This window comes from Oryx dammah, unplaced genomic scaffold (assembly GCF_014754425.2).
Source record: "Oryx dammah isolate SB20612 unplaced genomic scaffold, SCBI_Odam_1.1 HiC_scaffold_10, whole genome shotgun sequence".
Taxonomy (NCBI): domain Eukaryota; kingdom Metazoa; phylum Chordata; class Mammalia; order Artiodactyla; family Bovidae; genus Oryx; species Oryx dammah.
In genome coordinates, this window is record NW_024070194.1 from 52163807 (window position 1) to 52182321 (window position 18515).

The window sequence follows — 18515 nt, forward strand, 5'->3', positions numbered from 1 at the left end:
CTTGTTGCGGAGCACGGGCTCTAGAGCTTGAGCTCAGTAGTTGTGGCACACAGGCTTGGTTGCTCTGCAGCACATGCCATCTTCCCAGACCAGGGATCGAACCTGTGTCCCCTGCATGGCAGACGGATTCTTAACTACTGGACCACCAGGGAAGTCCAATTTTTACTGATTTTAAGGGCTGTGTGGTAATTTGGCACTGCCTCTTTGCTGGATTTAGAGTTGCCAAGTCCTGCTTAAGAAGCAGGCTACAAGATCAAGAGATGTTAACAGGGTTTTTAAGGCAAAAAATCTTCTTGTCAAAAGGAAAATTCTGGACAGGTATTTGCCAACCATAGATATTGGCGTTAGGGATTCATGGGGAGCTTTTGCAGAATACAAATATGTGCTCCCTCTCCAAAGTACTGATCCAAATCTCCACCTGTGAGACTAATTCTTGTATAATTTGGTAAAATTCACTTAGTGCTTCTAAAGTCTGTCCTTGATTAGTGTGACAAGGAGAAATGAAAAAAAAAAATAAAAGGTTTTATTTCATTTTTCAAGCACTGAGGCAATATAGGGTATTGGCTTAATCAGTGATTTCTATCAGCTAAAAATTTGGTAGAAAAATACCTAGTTAAACCCACACATACCTGCCTACCTGTATATTTTAAAATGTCACATGATCTTCCTATTTAAATACTGCACATAGTCACATTTGCCTAACATTTCTGTTATGCTCTCCAATACCAAATAATATATATTTTTTATTCAGGGTTGAGGGGAAAGTCTTTAAATGAGTTTATATTTGCTAGCCATACCTGGAAAACCCTGGTCTCAGCATCTGCCTAGTGGCAGTTTTCCCAAACTGCAGGCAGACACTTAGCTGGAAATAAATGGCAAACCTCTGTCTAAACTCAAGAGGAAGACAAGTGATTAGTTTTGAACAGTGATTTTTTTTTTTTTTTTTTTTTTTTTGGGCTATGCTGTGCAGCCTGTAAAATCTTGGTTCTCTGGCCAGGGATCAAACCTGTGCTCCCTGCTTTGGGAGACTGGAGTCCTAACTGCTACACTACCTGAGAAATCCCAGTGATTTTTTTAAAGTCAAGAATACGATCATAGTATTGTAATGATAGTTACTATAATATGTATTAAGGTCTTGTGTGCCAAGGCACTATATTAGATGCTTTTCCTGCATTATCTAAGAATAGTAAGCAGACTGTGTAGAGATGAGGAAACGGAGTCTTAGAAAGGGTTGGGCGATATCCGTAGGGACACAGAGAGTCACGGAGGCAAGGTTTAAACCCTGGCAGCTCGTTGTGCAGGTCCACGTTCCTAACTGCTGGGGCACACTCCTGCCCATCTATGTGCCACTGAGAGGATTCCTAGAAAGCTGATTCCAAGTGTGAACAAAGCACAGCACCTGCTTACTTCCCCAAATGGCAGCAGCAGGAGGGGAGATTCACTGCGGCCTGGCCGGCTGTGCGGGTGTGTGAGCAGCAGGACTGAGTTGCAGTTCTGCTGTTCATGCCAAGCTGTTTGCATAGTTGTTCTGGTTCTCCCCCGACCAATCCCTCCACCCCACATCGGGTAGCCACCCAGCCACAGTAGAGATGTCTTCCGTTTGTGTATCTGGTCCCCAAGGCGGTTGTTTGCAGCTGCCCTGGCTGGTGGCTGAGCAGCACTGGGGACGTGGACTCGAAGCTTCCCTCGGTCCATCCCTTCAGCATCCCCTAGCTGCAGGACTGCTTCAGCGTGTATTTTAAAGGGCAGATAATGATCTTTCTTCCCCTCTGTATTTACTTTTTATACATCTGAATAAACAAGGTAAAGGCTTTCAAGACTTCTGTGGAATTTCTTTTAAAAATAAATTTGGAGTTTATTAACTTGAAGCCTCATTGGTAAGAGCCTTTGAAGGAAGCCAGGGAATGGGGATGAATTCTGACTTGTCGGGCCTAAGAACATGCAGGGACACTGCCACATAAAGTCAAGGACTGGACTGAAGTTTTAATACATAAACATATTACTTTACTTTTGCTGTGCACACCTGAATAAATTACTTTAACTGTTATGTCTGGTTCCGAAATAGTAAAGCACTTACTTTTATGTTAATCAGTTTATTTGTATAAAATTAGATGTATGGCAGGCCTGTCTTTTAAAGATTTTTTTAATTGAATATAATTGCTTTACAATATTGCGTTAATTTCTACTGTACAACAAAATCAGCTATTTATATATATATGTGTGTGTATATATGTATAATATGTCTCCCCTCTTTTTTGGATTTTCTTCCCATTTAGGTCACCACAGAGCATTGAGTAGAGTTCCCTGTGCTGAACAGTAGGTTCTCATTATTTATCTGTCTCATATGTAGTATCAATAGTGTAGGCTTTCCTGATGCCTTGGTGCTAAAGAATCCACTTGCCAATGCAGGAGACATGGGTTCGACCCCTGGGTCAGGAAGATCTCCTGGAGAAGGAAATGGCAACCCACTCCAGTATTTTTGCCTGGAGACTCCTCATGGATGGAGGAGTCTGTCGGGCTACAGTCCATGGGGTTGCAAAAGAGTTGGACACAACATAGTGAGTAAAAAACAACAGCAGTCAATAGTGTAGATATATTAATTCCAGTCTCCCAGTTCACCTCTGCTCCTAGTCTTCCATTTCCTCATTTGTTCAAACATCAAGTTCCCCCTTTAGACCAGGTTTTGTTTTTAAGAAACTGACTTCTAGTAATGTAGAATTCACACGTTCAACAACTGTTTACTGAGTCTTTGCTTTGTGTTTTATTTCTGGAAGATACAACAAAAAGAGACAAAAATATCCTTTATGACATTTTAGTTGGGGAGGGAGGATAGATGGATGGATGGATGGATAGAAAGCCATAACAGATCATGCTAAATGCCCTGGGGGAAAAAACAAAAATGGAAGAGAGGGTTTAAATGAAGGGGTAGTGTTTCTGTTCTATGGTGTTAACAAAGAAACTAAGATCATGGCATCCAGTCCCATCACTTCATGGCAAATAGATGGAGAAACAGTGGAAACAGTGTCAGATTTTATTTTTCTGGGCTCCAAAATCACTGCAGATAGTGACTGTATCCATGAAATTAAAAGACGCTTGCTCCTTGGAAGAAAAGTTATGACCAACTTAGATACTGTATTCAAAAGCAGAGACATTACTTTGCCAACAAAGGTCCATCTAGTCAAGGCTATGGTTTTTCCAGTAGTCATGTATGGATGTGAGAGTTGGACTCTAAAGAAAGCTGAGCGCCAAAGAATTGATGATTTTGAACTGTGGTATTGGAGAAGACTCTTGAGGGTCCCTTGGACTGCAAGGAGATCCAACCAGTCCATTCTAAAGGAGTTCAGTCCTGGGTGTTCATTGAAAGAATTGATACTGAAGCTGAAACTCCAGTACTTTGTCCACCTGATGTGAAGAGTTGACTCATTGGAAAAGACCATGATGCTGGGAAAGATTGAAGGCAGGAGGAGAAGGGGATGACAGGATGAGATGGCTGGATGGCATCACTGACTCAATGGACACAAGTTTGAGTGAACTCCGGGAGTTGGTGATAGACAGGGAAGCCTGGCATTCTGCAGTCCATGGGGTTGCAAAGAGTCGGACATGACTGAGCGACTGAACTGAACAAAGAAAGCCTCATCAGAAGCTGGCGTCATTTAGCCAGAGACCTAAGGGAGGGAGGGTACTTTCCTGGCAGAGGGAAAGGCAAGTGCAGAAAGCTTGAGATGGGCTTGTGTATGCTGGAACAGCGGGAAGACTAGTGTGGCTGGAGCCAAATGAGGGGAGGCGAGGGCTGGAAGAGATGGGCTTAGGTAGGAAGTAGGGACTGGATCACCTGGGGATTTATGCCCTGAAGGCATTGCAAGGACTCTGGCTTTTACTCTGAATGAGATGCCCCCCGCCATGTTGCCCCCTCCTAATCACTGAAACCAGGAACAGACTGCTTTGCGTGATGAAGGGACTTTGCTGATGCAGTGACACAGCTTGAGATGGGAGATTATCCTGGATTAGCACACTGAGCCCAGTGTAATTGTGAGGTTCCTACAAAGAGGGAGGCAGGGCAGACAGGAACAGCAGTAGATGTGATGATGGAATCAAGAGGCTGGAGTGAGGCATGGAAGGGACCACAGGCCGAAGAATGTGGGCGCTTCCAGAGGATGCGAAAGCAAGGACGAGGATTTCTCCTGAAGCCTCCAGAAGGAATGCAGGCATTCTGTGCTTTTCCAGGTGGTCATAATGGTTAGAGTCTGAGTGTGTTTCAGAGGTAAAATTAACAGGAATTAGTGGTGATTAGATGAGGGGGAGAGAGCGAAGAGTGACTGAGGTGTTAGGGAATGAAAAAGATGGGGAAGATGGTGGGAAGGGCAGGTGAGGGAGGAGGAGAGGAGCTGGTTGCAAGCTGACTTTGGAGTATTTTAAGTTTGAAATACTTTCTGGGTGTCAAGTCAAGAGGGAAGCTGATATTAGAATCTGGACTTTAGAAGATAGGTCTGGCTGCACATACAATTGTGAGTATCATAAACGTAAGGTCACAGATTGGATGAGGGCTCTTGGATGTGATCAGAGAGGTAGAAGATAGAGCCTTGAAGCGCCGTAGTTCCTAAACCCTGAAGCCAGAAGGATCAGGGACCTTTAAGGGTTGTGCTGGCTCTTGGGCAGCTCTCTGTGCCCAAGTCAGGGACTGTGGCCTCCTCTCTGTGGCCTCATGATCAGCCCTCACTGTTACTGCAGTGAGAATGGTTTGTCTTTGTAGGGAAACTGTGTTTCCTGACATGTGAAGCTAACTGCCAGTGAAAGGGATGAAATAGACATGGTTGACATCTTCTCTTGAGCCTGCTGGAATCCAAGAGTATCTTTTGAAATAGTGTATTGAGCTACCCAGCTGGAGAAGACTGTTGAGAGTCCCTTGGACTGCAAAGAGATCAAACCAATCAGTCCTAAAGGAAATCAACCCTGAATATTCACTGGAAGGATGTATGCTGAAGCTCTAATACTCAGGCCACCTGTTGCAAAGAGCCAACTCATTGGAAAAGACCCTGATGCTAGGAGAAATTGAAGGCAAAAGGAGAAAGGGGCAGCAGAGGATGAGATGGTTAGATAGCATCAGTGATTCAATGGACAAACTCCAAGAGATGTGGAGGATAGAGGAGGCTGGTGTGCTGCAGTCCATGGGGTGGCAAAGAGTCAGACACAACTCAGTGACTGAAGAACAATTCAGCTACCAGCCTATCTCTCCTTCAGAAAAGCAGCAATGTGACTAAGATTTCACCCCCTTTTAATTAGCAGAAGAATGAATTAATGCAGTGGAGATAAGACCTGTGTTAGTGGGGATGAGGGGGAGACAGACATCCAGACCTCAGAACAGATGAAGCCCCTGAGTCAACAGCCTAACAGCGGTTTCAGAGCTGGTGGCCCTGTGAGCAGTAGCTTCTGTTCTGATTTTGCATTTTCTGCCTCACAGATGAGATTTATGAGCCATAAGAGCTAAAGGTGTGACCTGTGTGGTTTTTACATGGCCTCCTTTGTAAGTTGCCCAGGGTTCAGGTATTGCACTTGGTGGAATCGTTTCTGTTATCTTGGCTTCTGGATGGTCACCCCTCTGCATTTGTCACTCCAATAATTGCTTCTGGAGAAGGAAGTCACATTGGTCAGCCAGGCATGCAACAAAGCAGTGTTTTTAGATGGCAGAACGTTATCTACACCCATTTACACAGCCTATGGGAAGGATGCTTGCATTGCTACATATAACTAGGCCTTGCTGGCTTCGTATACTGCTCTACACGCCACCATTCACAGTTTTTATTGCAGAAATATGAGATGCTTTTATATTCTTTCTAGCATATTTGTGAAGAGTGGAAACAAATATTAACCCCCTTCAGAGAGGAAGTGGTGGCATGAATTGTGAGCTTTCCTCCAACTGTATTCTCCAGGATGAACAGGATTAAGAAAAGAGTGGAAGACTTCCCTGGTCGTCCAGTGACTAAAACTGCGATTCCAGTGCAGGAGGCCTGGGTTCAATCCCTGGTCAGGGAACTAGATCTCACACGCTGCAACAAGGAGTTCGCATGTTACAACTAAAGATGAAAGATCTTGTGTATTGTAACCAAGACCCAGCACAGCCAAAATTTTTTTTTTTTAATAGAGTGGAGTATATACATCTCAAATCCTTCCAGTTACACCTCTTAATCCTTTTCTTAATAGTGTTGAGATGCTAAAGAAACAACTTTCCCTCCTAACACAAAAGAGAAGGAGATACGGTATTCTCTTGTTGGTCAGTTAAGTCCCTGATTAATAATGTCTTACCACTTCATGTTCTTGTTGCCAGTTATCCTGAAGGGTAAAATATGTTTTAATGTATGTAGTAGGTTATAGAGGCTTATCTCTTTGTCACTACACTTCTGTTCCTATCTTAGTCTCCCAGTTCCTTGTTCTGTGAATAATAGGTTATTTTCTATGCCTTCTGCAGAATGAGGGTAGTAGTACTGTGGTGAAGATTAAAATAATAATATACACACAGTGGATTTTTATGCTATTAAACGTTCACTGTTTAGAGACTTGAGTGCCTGGTGAGCAGGAGTTAACACATTGTGATTGGCTGGATGAAAGAAAGGCCGAGACTTAGCCTCGGGTGAGGAAATGCAAGGGGATGTCCGAAGGGACTTTCAGGGGAAGAGAAGTGGGGAGGATAAGGTGAGGGCCCCGTGTGGCAAACAGGCACAGTGGACAAAAGGTCTGGCAGGAAGGGTTTCATTGCCATCTCTTCAATCCCGTCGTTGTTTTCCTGATACATGTTTGATTTCATAAGTAATTTTCAAGCTCAGCCCTTTTTGTGAGTTGTGTAATTGAGACTGGGAGCAAGTCACCTGGTTCTTTGTGGTTAGTTCACTGCTTGGTTGCATCATTCACTCATTCATTCATTCACTTCCTGACTTTGTGACATCCTGTATAAGACTATCGGAGAAGGCGATGGCTCCCCACTCCAGCACTCTTGCCTGGAAAATCCCACGGACGGAGGAGCCTGGTGGGCTGCAGTCCATGGGGTCGCTAAGAGTCGGACACGACTGAGCAACTTCACTTTCACTTTTCACTTTCATGCATTGGAGAAGGAAATGGCAACCCACTCCAGCGTTCTTGCCTGGAGAATCCCAGGGACGGCGGAGCCTGGTGGGCTGCCGTCTGTGGGGTCACACGGAGTTGGACACGACTGAAGCGACGCAGCAGCATCTAAAACTATGAACTTGTCCAGAAGTATTGAATTCTTAATAGCACTTCATCTAACTCATTTCTTCATCCCATGGTAAGATCTTAAACTACCTCCCTGCAAGAGATACCTTGTTTTTTCACTTAATTTCTTACTGTCTTGGGTTGCCTTTTGTGACACTCTACATTTCGTTGACAATTTTTTTCTTCTCCCTTTTTTCCTTCTTTTCTTGTCTTCACTTTTTAATATTACTGATGTGTGCATACACTGTAATCCTTTTGTAACTTGTCTACATGTTAGTAATTCATGTTTGAAGTTTGCTTTCTAAATCTTTATTATTTTGTTATAAATTAAAAGCATTAAAGATCCTAGAGCATAAAGTTGGACTGTTTTCAAGCTAGGCAAGCTATTAATAGTTTAGCTATCATGTGAAATCTTTTAACTCTTTTCTTGAGAAAAGATGTAATGCCAGTTATCAGCCATCTCCAGAATAAGCAGATACCAAAGACATAATACATTAAACATTTTTTCTTTTAGTCTAGATTCTCTGTTTAGTCTAGATTCTCTGTTCTGGAGAATTACCTACCCTGACCCAAAGCAACTTTATATTGTTATCAGAGCTGCTTTTCTCTGCCTAAATCCTGTTAATTGTGAAAGGTGGGAATGGGTTATGGTCTGTCTGATTAGGCTGAGGAGCAGTCCTTTGAATTGACCCTCTTTTCTGCTTCTATTCTTGGTTTTGTTTGACGTGTCCATTTTAAGACCAATGAACAAAATCAAGACATGGGACAGCATAGTTGAGAGTGCGGTAGGGGTATCCACTGGCCTGGATCACTTACCATCCAGTCTCCCAAGACAGATGACCTTGAACAAATCACTGACCTGCATATTACTCAGTGGCCGTAACTCATAGCACCTGGCTTTTTTCCAACTAGGATACACTTTCTAGTTCACTAGGACCCTCACCTGAGCCTCTGAAGATCCCTCACTAAACAGAAATGAGGAAATTACATAACAGGGTTATACAATGATTTGTATATTTTTGTTTTCCTTTTCACATTCACAAGTTACAAAAATATAACACAATAGCACTTAGGATTTAAAAGATTTAGTTCAGAATGCTGCAGGTGGTGTGATCTGGAGAGTGTGCACAAGTTATAAATTACATGATAAACAGTCTCATTTCAAACTCAACTTGGTGGAAAAATGTCCAAAATTTGAGACTTTTTTTGGAAGCGCTAGTCCCCTCACTTGCGTTATTGTTTCTTCTGCTTTTCTTCCTTCATTGATTTCACTGGCCCCTGTAGATACTGGAGTATGCAAAGCCTGGATTTACTTCTGGACTCAGACTCTCTCTCTCTCTCTTTTTTTTTTTTAATATTCCTATCTTTTATTGTGCCCCTTAACTTTTTTTTAAAAACACCAAAAAATGTTGTTTTTATTTACTTGGGTGCACTGAGTCTTAGTTGCAGCACGCAGGTCTGTGAGATTTAGATCCCTGACCAGGGATGGAACCAGGGTCCCCTGCACTGGGAGTGTGAAGTCTTAGCCACTGGACCAGCAGGGAGGTCCCTGGACCCAGTCTTTTCGTGTGACAAATGCTGATCACACACAGGAGTCAGTGAATGCATGTGAGGTGCATTTGCCTGGCTGGCTCCATAAGCATCTGCCTTTGGTGTAACTCACCTCATCATCCTGGTCAGTAAAGCTCTAGACTCTTGTCTTTGTGTCCTTTAGAAGAGGTGACTGATTGTGGCTCTGAAACACTCCTTCAGGAACCTTCGGGGAAGTCACCCTAAAGCCCTGGGTGATATCAAGGAGCCTGGCTCAGGGCTTGTGTTCAGCAGGCACCAAGGGGATGCTGCAGGTCTGCCAAGAGGAGCCAGGGAGGAAGAGGAAGCTCAGAGGTGCAGAAGCATCTATTTGTATGTTTAGCATCCCTAGGGTTACATAGTTAATTATTTTGTTTTTAATATCAACACAGCATTTCTGTGTTGATCCACAAAAGCAGAAAAGGATGTAAAAAAAGAAGGCTAAAATTTACTGAGCATATAAACTTTTCCATTAGGTAAACTTTTCCATTAGGCAATTTGTATATAGTTTGTCATATAAATCTTGCAAAAGCTGTGAGAGATTGAAGGCTTTCTCCCCATTTTGCAGATGCAGACAGGAAGCTGTAGTAACTTGCTTTGGGTCATGTGGCCAGATAGACTAGGAGCCAGACAGAACTGCCATGATCTGGAATAACTATTCCACGTCCAGCAGGGGTAGGACCATTGGCCACTTTTGTTTTGTGCCTGTTCTAGGACAAAGAGAAATATAGCCTATATCAAGAAATAGCATTTTGGGACTTCCCTGGCAGTCCAGTGGTTAAGACTTCACCTTCCAATGCAGAGGGCAGAGATCCCTGGTCAGGTAACTAAGATCCCACTTACCTTGTGGCCAAAAAACTAAAACATTTAACAGAAGCAATATTCTAAGAAATCCATTTAAAGACTTTAAAGTTGTCCACATCAAAAAAATCTTAGGAAAAAGAAATAGCATTTTTATGGAAAAAAGTCACTATGGATTAGATAATAATAATAATACATACCTCAGAAGACAAGCTGTTAGCCTGTGAAGTGGTTGCCACAGGTCATGATCTGTTTGCTTAATAAAGCAGTGAGTGGCAAGTACTTTCCTACGGAACTAGTAACTGTATCACTTGTACAAAATTGACCTTGTCAGTCGACCGTGAACATTTTTGAAGTTACTTTTATGCTAGATAGGTTTACCGAAATACTTTTTTTAAAAAAAGAATACCATATTTACAAAATGGTTTCATGGACTTTTATCTCACTTCTGTATTGTAGACAAGAAGAGCTTTTCGGTCACTTTAAAGTTGGCGAAACTAAGATGTATAGGGAGGTTGTGACTTGCCCAAAGCTTGTATTGTGGACATAGCTTGTTATTGACAGCATCAGATTTTCAGTTCTGATCTCTTGACTTCAACAATAAATATTCTTCCCAATAGTGTATCCATAAATGTATCAAGACTGAGTCTGTAGAAAGGTATCATTTATCATTAGATGACAGCAGTGGTTCCAAACCTATGGTTCCAAATAAATTTCCAGGAATTTTATTCTTTGGAAAATAAAGAAAATGCAACTTTGAAGTTTTGCCTTGAATTACGTTACATGTGCTTACATTTTATTTCTGTGTTAATATTCCTTTTGTCATACTTCACAGAAAGTAAGATAGCCTATTCTTTGATTCCCATGGTCTTAGTTGATCATCAAAAATGACTCCCACGAGGTCTTCCTACATGATATTTTTTAACAAGTTCTGTTTTATATGTTCTGTTCCAGTGCATCTTTAGCCCCGGAAAATGCTTTAAGTGTGGATTTTAAAAATGCTAAGTGAATTATATTTCTGCCTGGTGAGTTACTGCTTTAAAGGGGGTGGGAAGTTGCAAGACATAAAACGTTTCCATTCCGTATTATAAATTTCAGGAAGCCCAGTGTCAGGTTGGGTATGATTGAGCATGGGCATCAATCTGTATTAACACCAGCTGGTGAAGCAAGCCAGTGTTTCCAGTGGACCAGCCTTTGATTTAATAGGATACTAAATGGATTCCTGCCCTGGGAGAAATGCTGGCAGTGCTGAGCTTCCAGATTTAATTTTTTTTTTTTTATTCCAGAAGCTTATCTGTAAATACAGTTCCTATCACCTGAATACATATATAATATCTCACGTTTATGTAGCATCTCCCTAAAAGCATCTCCTATATATTAGCCCACATAAAAAAAATAAGTCATGTTCTGCTGAACTAGACCTGAGTGGTATTATGTGTGGGAATGTGAGTTTCTCAGCGTAGCGGTCAGGGAGTTAGGGATGAGAGTAGAGGATGATGTCTTGCATGTTGTCATGCAACATGACAGTGTAGTGATAAACCTAAAACTGTACCTTATCACGAGTTTGTCTTTCTTTTCTTTAAAAATTTTTATTGGAGTATGATTGATCTACAATGTTGTGTTAGTTTCTGCTGTACAACAAAATGAATCAGCTATACCTGTACATATATCCTTTTTTTAAAGAGTCTTTTCCCATATAAGTCATTACTGAGTATTGAGTAGAGTTCCCTGTGCTACACAGTAGGTCCTTATTAATTTTATACATAGTAGTGTGTATAAATTAATCCCAATCTCCCAATTTACCCCACATCCCACTTCCTTCACCTCTGTAACCATAAGTTTGTTTTCTGCACCTGTGGCTCTATTTCTGCTTTGTAAGTAAGTTCATTTTTACCATTTTTTTAGGTTCCACATATAGGTGATACCATGTGATATTTGTTTTTGTCTGACTTTACCTCACATAGTATGACAATTTCTAGGTCCATCCAATTTGCTGCAAATGCCATTATATATATTTTTTTATGGCTAATAGTCCAGTGTATTTATGTACCACACCTTCTTTATTCATTCCTCTGTCAGTGGATATTACATTGCTTCCATGTCCTGGCTATTGTAAATAGTGCTGAATGAATATTGGGGTGCATGTATTACTTCAAACTATGGCTTTCTCTGGATATATGCCCAGGAGTGGGATTGCAGGATCATATGGTAATTCTCTTTTTAGTTTTTAGGAACTTCCATTCTCCAGAGGACTTCTATTCTCCGTGGTGGCTGCACCAATTTACATTCCCACCAACAGTATAAAGTTCCCTTTGCTCTACACCTTCTCTAGCACTTACTGTTTGTAGATTTTTTGATGATGGCCATTCTGACCAGTGTGAGGGTTAGCCTTTCTTATCTGTATTTCTTTAGACCTCTTTAGAATTGTTCATGTTTTCAACTCCTACTTTCGTAAGTGGACGACGTGCTAAGGAAAGCATCTGACAGTGCTCTTGATGCTTCTGTAAAGTTTTGGGCAATAGCCTGCATGTTCATGTTGGTTAACAAGCCCATGCTCATTCTTAGTGTATTCACAGACTACAGGACTCTCCCTGTTGTCTTTCATGTTTGCTGTTTTAAGAAGAATGGCTCTTCTACCTAGACAGCCTCTACCTACCTTCTGATCTCTGGTCCCATAGGCAGTAATCTATTGGGTTTGGAGAACAGCAATAAATGAAATAGGCACAATCCTTGCCCTCTTCAAGGGAATCTTTGGAAAAACAAGTACACAAAGCCTTGAAAGTGACAAAATGGAAATTACAGCTAATACCCACACTTCCTTTATTATATTTATTCCTAAGCTAAATTCCCTTTTGATACTATTATAAATGAAATTGTTTAGTGAACTTATTTTTGATGTGTTTATTGCTTGTATATAAAAATACAGTAGTTTTTGTTTTGATCTTGTATCCTGTAATGTTGCTGAACTCATTTATTCTCATTGTTCTTTTTAGGCAGTTCGTTAGAATTTTTTCCATACATGATCATGTCATTTGTAACTTGAAACAGTTTTACTTCCTGCTTTCCAATTTGAGTGCATTTAATTTTCTTGTATAATTACTTTGGCTATAGTCTCTGGTACAAAAGTGGGAAGAGTAAACATCCTGGTCTTATTCCTGATTCTAGGGAGAAAGTATTCAGTCTTTCCCTAATAAATATTAGGTTTTCTGAGTTTTTTGTGTATGACCTTTCCCAGCTTTCTTTCTTTCTTTTTTTTTTTAATATACTTTTTTACTTGGGAAAGACTGTGTACTCTGCAGTGTCTATAAATGTGTCAGAGAATACCATGCGTATAATCTTCCGCATTACTACAGATATTCATTTAGCTCGTTTTCTCCTTTGTTTCTGGTATTAACCAAGTTTTTAACCCCTTGTGGCTCAGTTGGTAAAGAATCCATCTGCAGTGTGGGAGAACTGGGTTTGATACCTGGGTTGGGGAGATCCCTTGGAGAAGGAAAAGGCTAGCCACTCTAGTATTCTGGCCTGGAGAATTCCATGAACTATATGGAAGTCCATGGGGTCACAAAGAGTTAGGCACAACTGAGTGACTTTTACTTCACTAACCCCTAGAATAATCTCTTGGTCTTCGTTGCCTTTTGAGTTATCTTCTTAATCCACTGTTGTAGCTGAGACCAACTATATAAGTTTGCTTTGCCTGCCATAACAAAGTGGATGGCTTAAACAACAGAAATTTATTTTCTCACAGTTGTGAAGACAAGAAGCCCCAGATCCTTATATCAGTAGAAATGATTTCTTCTGAGGACCATAGGGAAAGGTCTATTCCTGATCTTTCTCCTTGGATTGTTGATTGCTGCCTTCTTCTCATATCTTTTTTTTTTTTAATGTATTTATTTGGCTATGCTGAGTCTTAGTTGCAGCATGTGAACTCTTAGTTGTGGCATGGGGATTTAACCTGGGCCTAGTTCCCTGACTGGGGATTTAACCTGGGCCCCCTGCATTGGGACCATGAAGACTCAGCCACTGGACCACCAGGGAGGTCCCACTCCCCTTGTCTTTATGGCTGTCCCTTTGTGTATGCATACACTTTGGGTACCTCTCTGTGTGTCCAAAATTTCCGTTCCTACTGCAGAAGTACACAGGTCATATTGGATTAGAGCCCATGTGTGCTTAATCGCCCTATTGTGTCCAACACTTTGTGACCCCACGGGCTCCTCTATCCATGGGCTCCTCTATCCGTGGGATTCTCCAGGCAAGAATACTGGAGTACGTTATCATTTCCTTCTCCAGGAGGTCTTCCTGACCTAGGGATCGAACACCAGTCTCTTGTGTGTCTCCTGCATTGCAGGCAGGTTCTTTACCTCTAAGTCACTGGGGAAACCCATTAGAGCCTATTCCTTATTTTAATTAAATAGCCTCTGTAAAGACCCAGTCTCCTAATAGTCACATTCTGAGGTACTAGGAGTTAGGACTGCAACATGAAGTCGGGGAATTGGACACAATTCAGCCCTTTCACCACCAGTTTCTCTCATCTCTTTGTTTATAAGCCTTGGTGTAAAACATGATGTCTCTTGATACTGTCTCATTGTTTACATGCTTATTTCTGCCTTCACTTCTTTTACCTTGCGACACAAAGTCCTGTTCCCGTAAGCCTTTGTATTTAATCTTTGCAAGAATCCCTGACTCCTTTATAAAACCAGTGAAACCTGTACAGTTACTCTATCCAAAATGTGTTTTTTCACATATGAACTTTTACCTGTAATTCAGAGAATTTGAAGATGCTCCCAGATACGTCCATGGACCCTTCAGTGTTGGATTCTCACCCAAATACACCTTCTAACCCTGTAATCTAGGTTCTGTTAGCTGACAGGTACAGATGTCATTTATGTATATCTCCCAGATTTCCTTCTGAATCACATGCAAGTAAAGAACAATGACTGAACCCAAGATGCATGAGTGGCTTGTGCGTGAAGTGATAACTACAGGCAGAAAAGAAATCCATCACTCATTTGATTGGTTCTCCTTCAAATCTAGTTCATAGGATACAGTGGGAGATGGTTCTACATAAACGTTAAAGAGGTCTTGGCTTTTTACCAGTTGCATTTAAAGGGTTATATGCTACAGTGTGAGACAAGTCATGATTCACCACAACAGCAGCATTGCAGTCAGTCACATAAATTACTGGTGAAACACTACATCTGTCACTTGGTGTGTCTGACCGTTTAACAGTTGGAATAGTGCTGGAAGAGAGGGCTGCCTGAAACGAAAGAAGCAAGTATAGTGGCAGATGCAATTAGCAAGATCAATGGTTGGTGTTCAGGGTTCATTGTTTGGTCATTTCAGTTGACCCAAGTGAAAGCAATTGCTATCCGAAAGACTTTGCTAGCTGTAATTTGCTGTACGAGAATGCAGAAAAGTTAGTTGTCCAACTTTTTACCGTATCTTTGGAGCATGTTATTTCTTAGCTTACTATGTTCCTAGGGCTGTGACCAAAAGATGAAGCCTGTTCTTTTTTTTTTTTTTAATTGGAGTGTAATTGCTTTACAGTGTTAGTTCCTGCTGTACAGCAAAGTGGATCAACCATATGTATACATATATACAAGTTTGTTCTTTTCATTCATTCTTTTAATTGATCTTCCAGAACTTTTGCTCGCTTAGTATAATTTTTAAGTTTTAGCTCGTCACTGACTTCTTTAATAAAAATATGTGTTTGAGCCTCAGTTTATCACACCTTTCTTTTTCTGTGGACTACCATATTTTGCACAGTCAAATGGTAACCCCAGGGTGACTACTTGAACTTTGAATAGTGTTGAATTTTCTGTGTTAATTGGATTTTTGTAACTTTTTCTTTGATCATCTTAAATTGATCAGTTTTTATGAAAGAGTAAGGTTGAAAATGTATCAGTGAGATAATGATATGAATAGCTACCTTTTAATGAGTGCTTATTTCTCCTAAATAAGATATTTAATCCTAAATAAGGTATTTAAAGCCACTTTAAAATCCATTGAGTAAGAACCCGTAAAACTGTGGTAGATTATGAGAAATGCTTACAGCACAGTAGGCAGTTGAATTTACAGTGAAAGTCTAATTACAGAGGATTTTTACATAGCTACACAGAAATGAGTTAATCAAAAGTTATTGATGAATGCCTTTGGAATTCTAGGTAATTTTTATTTTTCTATCTTTATTTTGTCTTTAATTTTTCACAATTTCTATAGTGCATTTGTGTCAGCTTTATAAATTGTAACATGTTAGTTTTTACTGAATAACATAATGATAAACTACCCTAAGACCTGGTAGAGTAAAACAGAGCCATTTTATTTGCTCAAAAAAAGTCTTTTTTTTTGGCCATGCTCTGAGGCATGCAGAATCTAGTTCTCCAACCAGGAGTAGAACTTGGGCCCCTGCAGCGGAAGTATGGAGCCTTAGCCACTGGACCTCCAGGGAAGTCCTGATTTGTTCACTTTTCTGTTGGTCAGAACTGTGTTAACTGACACTTTTAACTCTGTTCTCTTAGGTCTCTGGGATCACCTGGGGCTTGATTGATGGCAGGTGATCTGGGCTGGTCTCTCTCAGCTGCCTGGGGCTGGCAGGCTGCCAGTCAAAGCTCTGCAGTGCCTGGATGCACAAGCACTTTGCAAGTTTCTTCTTGGTTCACACATGCTAATGTCCCATTGGCCAAAGCAAGCCCCATGACTAAGCCCAGAGACACCCTGCAAAGGATCAAAGGGCATGGTTACAGGGAGGGGAATTATTAGAGCCATTTTTGCAGACAGTCTTAGACATGAACAGTGAAATAAACGCCATTTAAAAAGTTAGAAGAAACTCCATGCCTAACCTCTGACTTTATCGCCTGGGAGAAGTCATAGTCTGTTCGTTTTAATCACTTTAATGGTCTCCTTATCTTTTCATTCTTTTGTGACAGTGATGTCCAGAGCAGTTAACAGTTAATTTTCCTCTGGTTTTCTGGCTTTCATCACCCCACCGCATCCCACCCCCACCCCCATCCCCAGTCTGAGTTACCAGGCGCTGGGCCTTGTCCATTCATTTTTCTTCCTCTTTGAAACCACGCACAGAAGACAGCAGGAGAAGGGGAATGTCATGGAGATTAATATTGGATTAGCCAAAAAGTTCATTTATAGGATGTTATGAAAAAGCCCAAGGAACTTTTTGGCCAACCCAATACAAGTTTCACAGAAGAATACCCATTTTACAGGTCTGATATGGAAGTATAAATATTTGTTTTTGTACTATCACTAATAATGTTTTATAGTTTCTATAATAATATGCTTAATTTGCAGACTTTCTGTGCCAGGGTCAAAACATGTTACGTTGTGCTTTGTAACAGGAGGTAAGAACCTAGACATTTTAAGGGCTTCCCTGGTGGCTCAGATGGTAAAGAATCTGCCTGCCGTGCGGGAGATCTGGGTTGGGTGGGGAAGATCCCCTGAAGAAAGGAACACTCCAGTATTCTTGCCTGGAGAATTCCATCGACAGAGGAGTCTGGCAGGCTTTGGTCCGTGGGGTCGCAAACAGTCAGAGACTACTGAGCAACTAAAACTTTCACTTCACTTTAGACGTCTTATGAACAGTACATTGAGGCCTTGAAAAGTTTTACTGAGTGGAAGAAGGTGATACTGTCACCAGCTCAAAGGGCCAGTGTATTTCATTTAGCACCAGAATATCTTTGCATAGTGTGTTCATTTCCTGTTAGTGCTGTAGCAGATTGCCACAAACTCGCTGCCTTCATGCAACAATTTATTCTCATACTATCTGGAAGTCAGATGTCTGAAGTCATTTCCACTGAGTTAAAATCAAGGGGAAGGCAGAGTTGGTTCCTGAAGCAGGTTTTGTGGGAGAATCCAGTTTCCTTCCCTGTTTTCAGTTTCTAGTGCTTGTCTGTGGTCTTCCATCTCCCCCAAATGCATCCTTCCATCTCTGCTTCCCTCATCTCTGCCTTCTGTCCCGCTGCTGCTCCTCCATCCTTCACAGAAGGACCTATGTGATGACATCAGGCCCACCCAGACACTCCCCCCACCTCAGGATCCCAAACTTAATCACATCTGTAAAGTCCTCTTTAACAGATACAAGCTGACATTCACAAGTTCCGGGGATTGAGACATGGAATATATTTGGGAGCCATTACTCATCCTATCACGCATAGGACCGGACACATGAGCCTCATAATGCAGTAACATTCATGAAAATCGTTTCTTTCACCTCTCATCCCCCAGAGTCGTGCCAGTTGGTTGGTCTGCGTGGTACCTCTTGACTTCAGGATCCTAATTCTACCGGGCTTCGGGTCTGCATTTGATGAAGGGTGTAGGTGTGTGTATGATTTCATTTTCATTATTCATTTCGGGGAGACATGAAGTTCGTATTGCTCTCCTCCCTCATTCTATATATTGATATTATGATTAATAGTTTTTGACACACAACTATTTTGAAATCGGAGTCTTTGGTGACGTACTTTGACAGCAATCATGGCATGCTTTTAGCTGCTGTAATCAGAGTAAGTTATGGGCACAACTAGTTTAGTTTAATATTTCATACCTGAGTAATCAACCCAAGATGGCATGTCCAGAAATATCACTAAAACGTCAGCCACAAAATCTCTTTAAAATAATCCCATTCAGAGGACTCAAATCTTCCTTTACTTGCAGTTATGAAATACCAACTTTTGTAAAGACACGGAGTCCTGAGTTCGTTCTTTTTCCGAGATGCCAGATGGATGTTGAATTAAGTCCAGTTTTCAGCTCCTCTTCAGATAATTTTTTAAGTTTGTGGTGGTGTTCTGGATCCTTATCAGTATATCAAGTGTGTTTTTCCTCCTCCAGTTCCCCACGGCTCCCCACAGCCTGGCATCAGTGTGGTTGCCTTGGTACCTGTTTCTGAAGGATGTCTGCAGTGAAATTTGGTTGTTTAA

General features: G+C 41.3%; 1 protein-coding gene across 1 annotated transcript in view; it reads left to right on the top strand.

The window, feature by feature from the left end:
* Nucleotides 1-18515, top strand: part of RSU1 (Ras suppressor protein 1) — a 199405-nt gene that overhangs the window by 58486 nt on the left and 122404 nt on the right. The gene's annotated exons all lie outside the window — the stretch shown is intronic.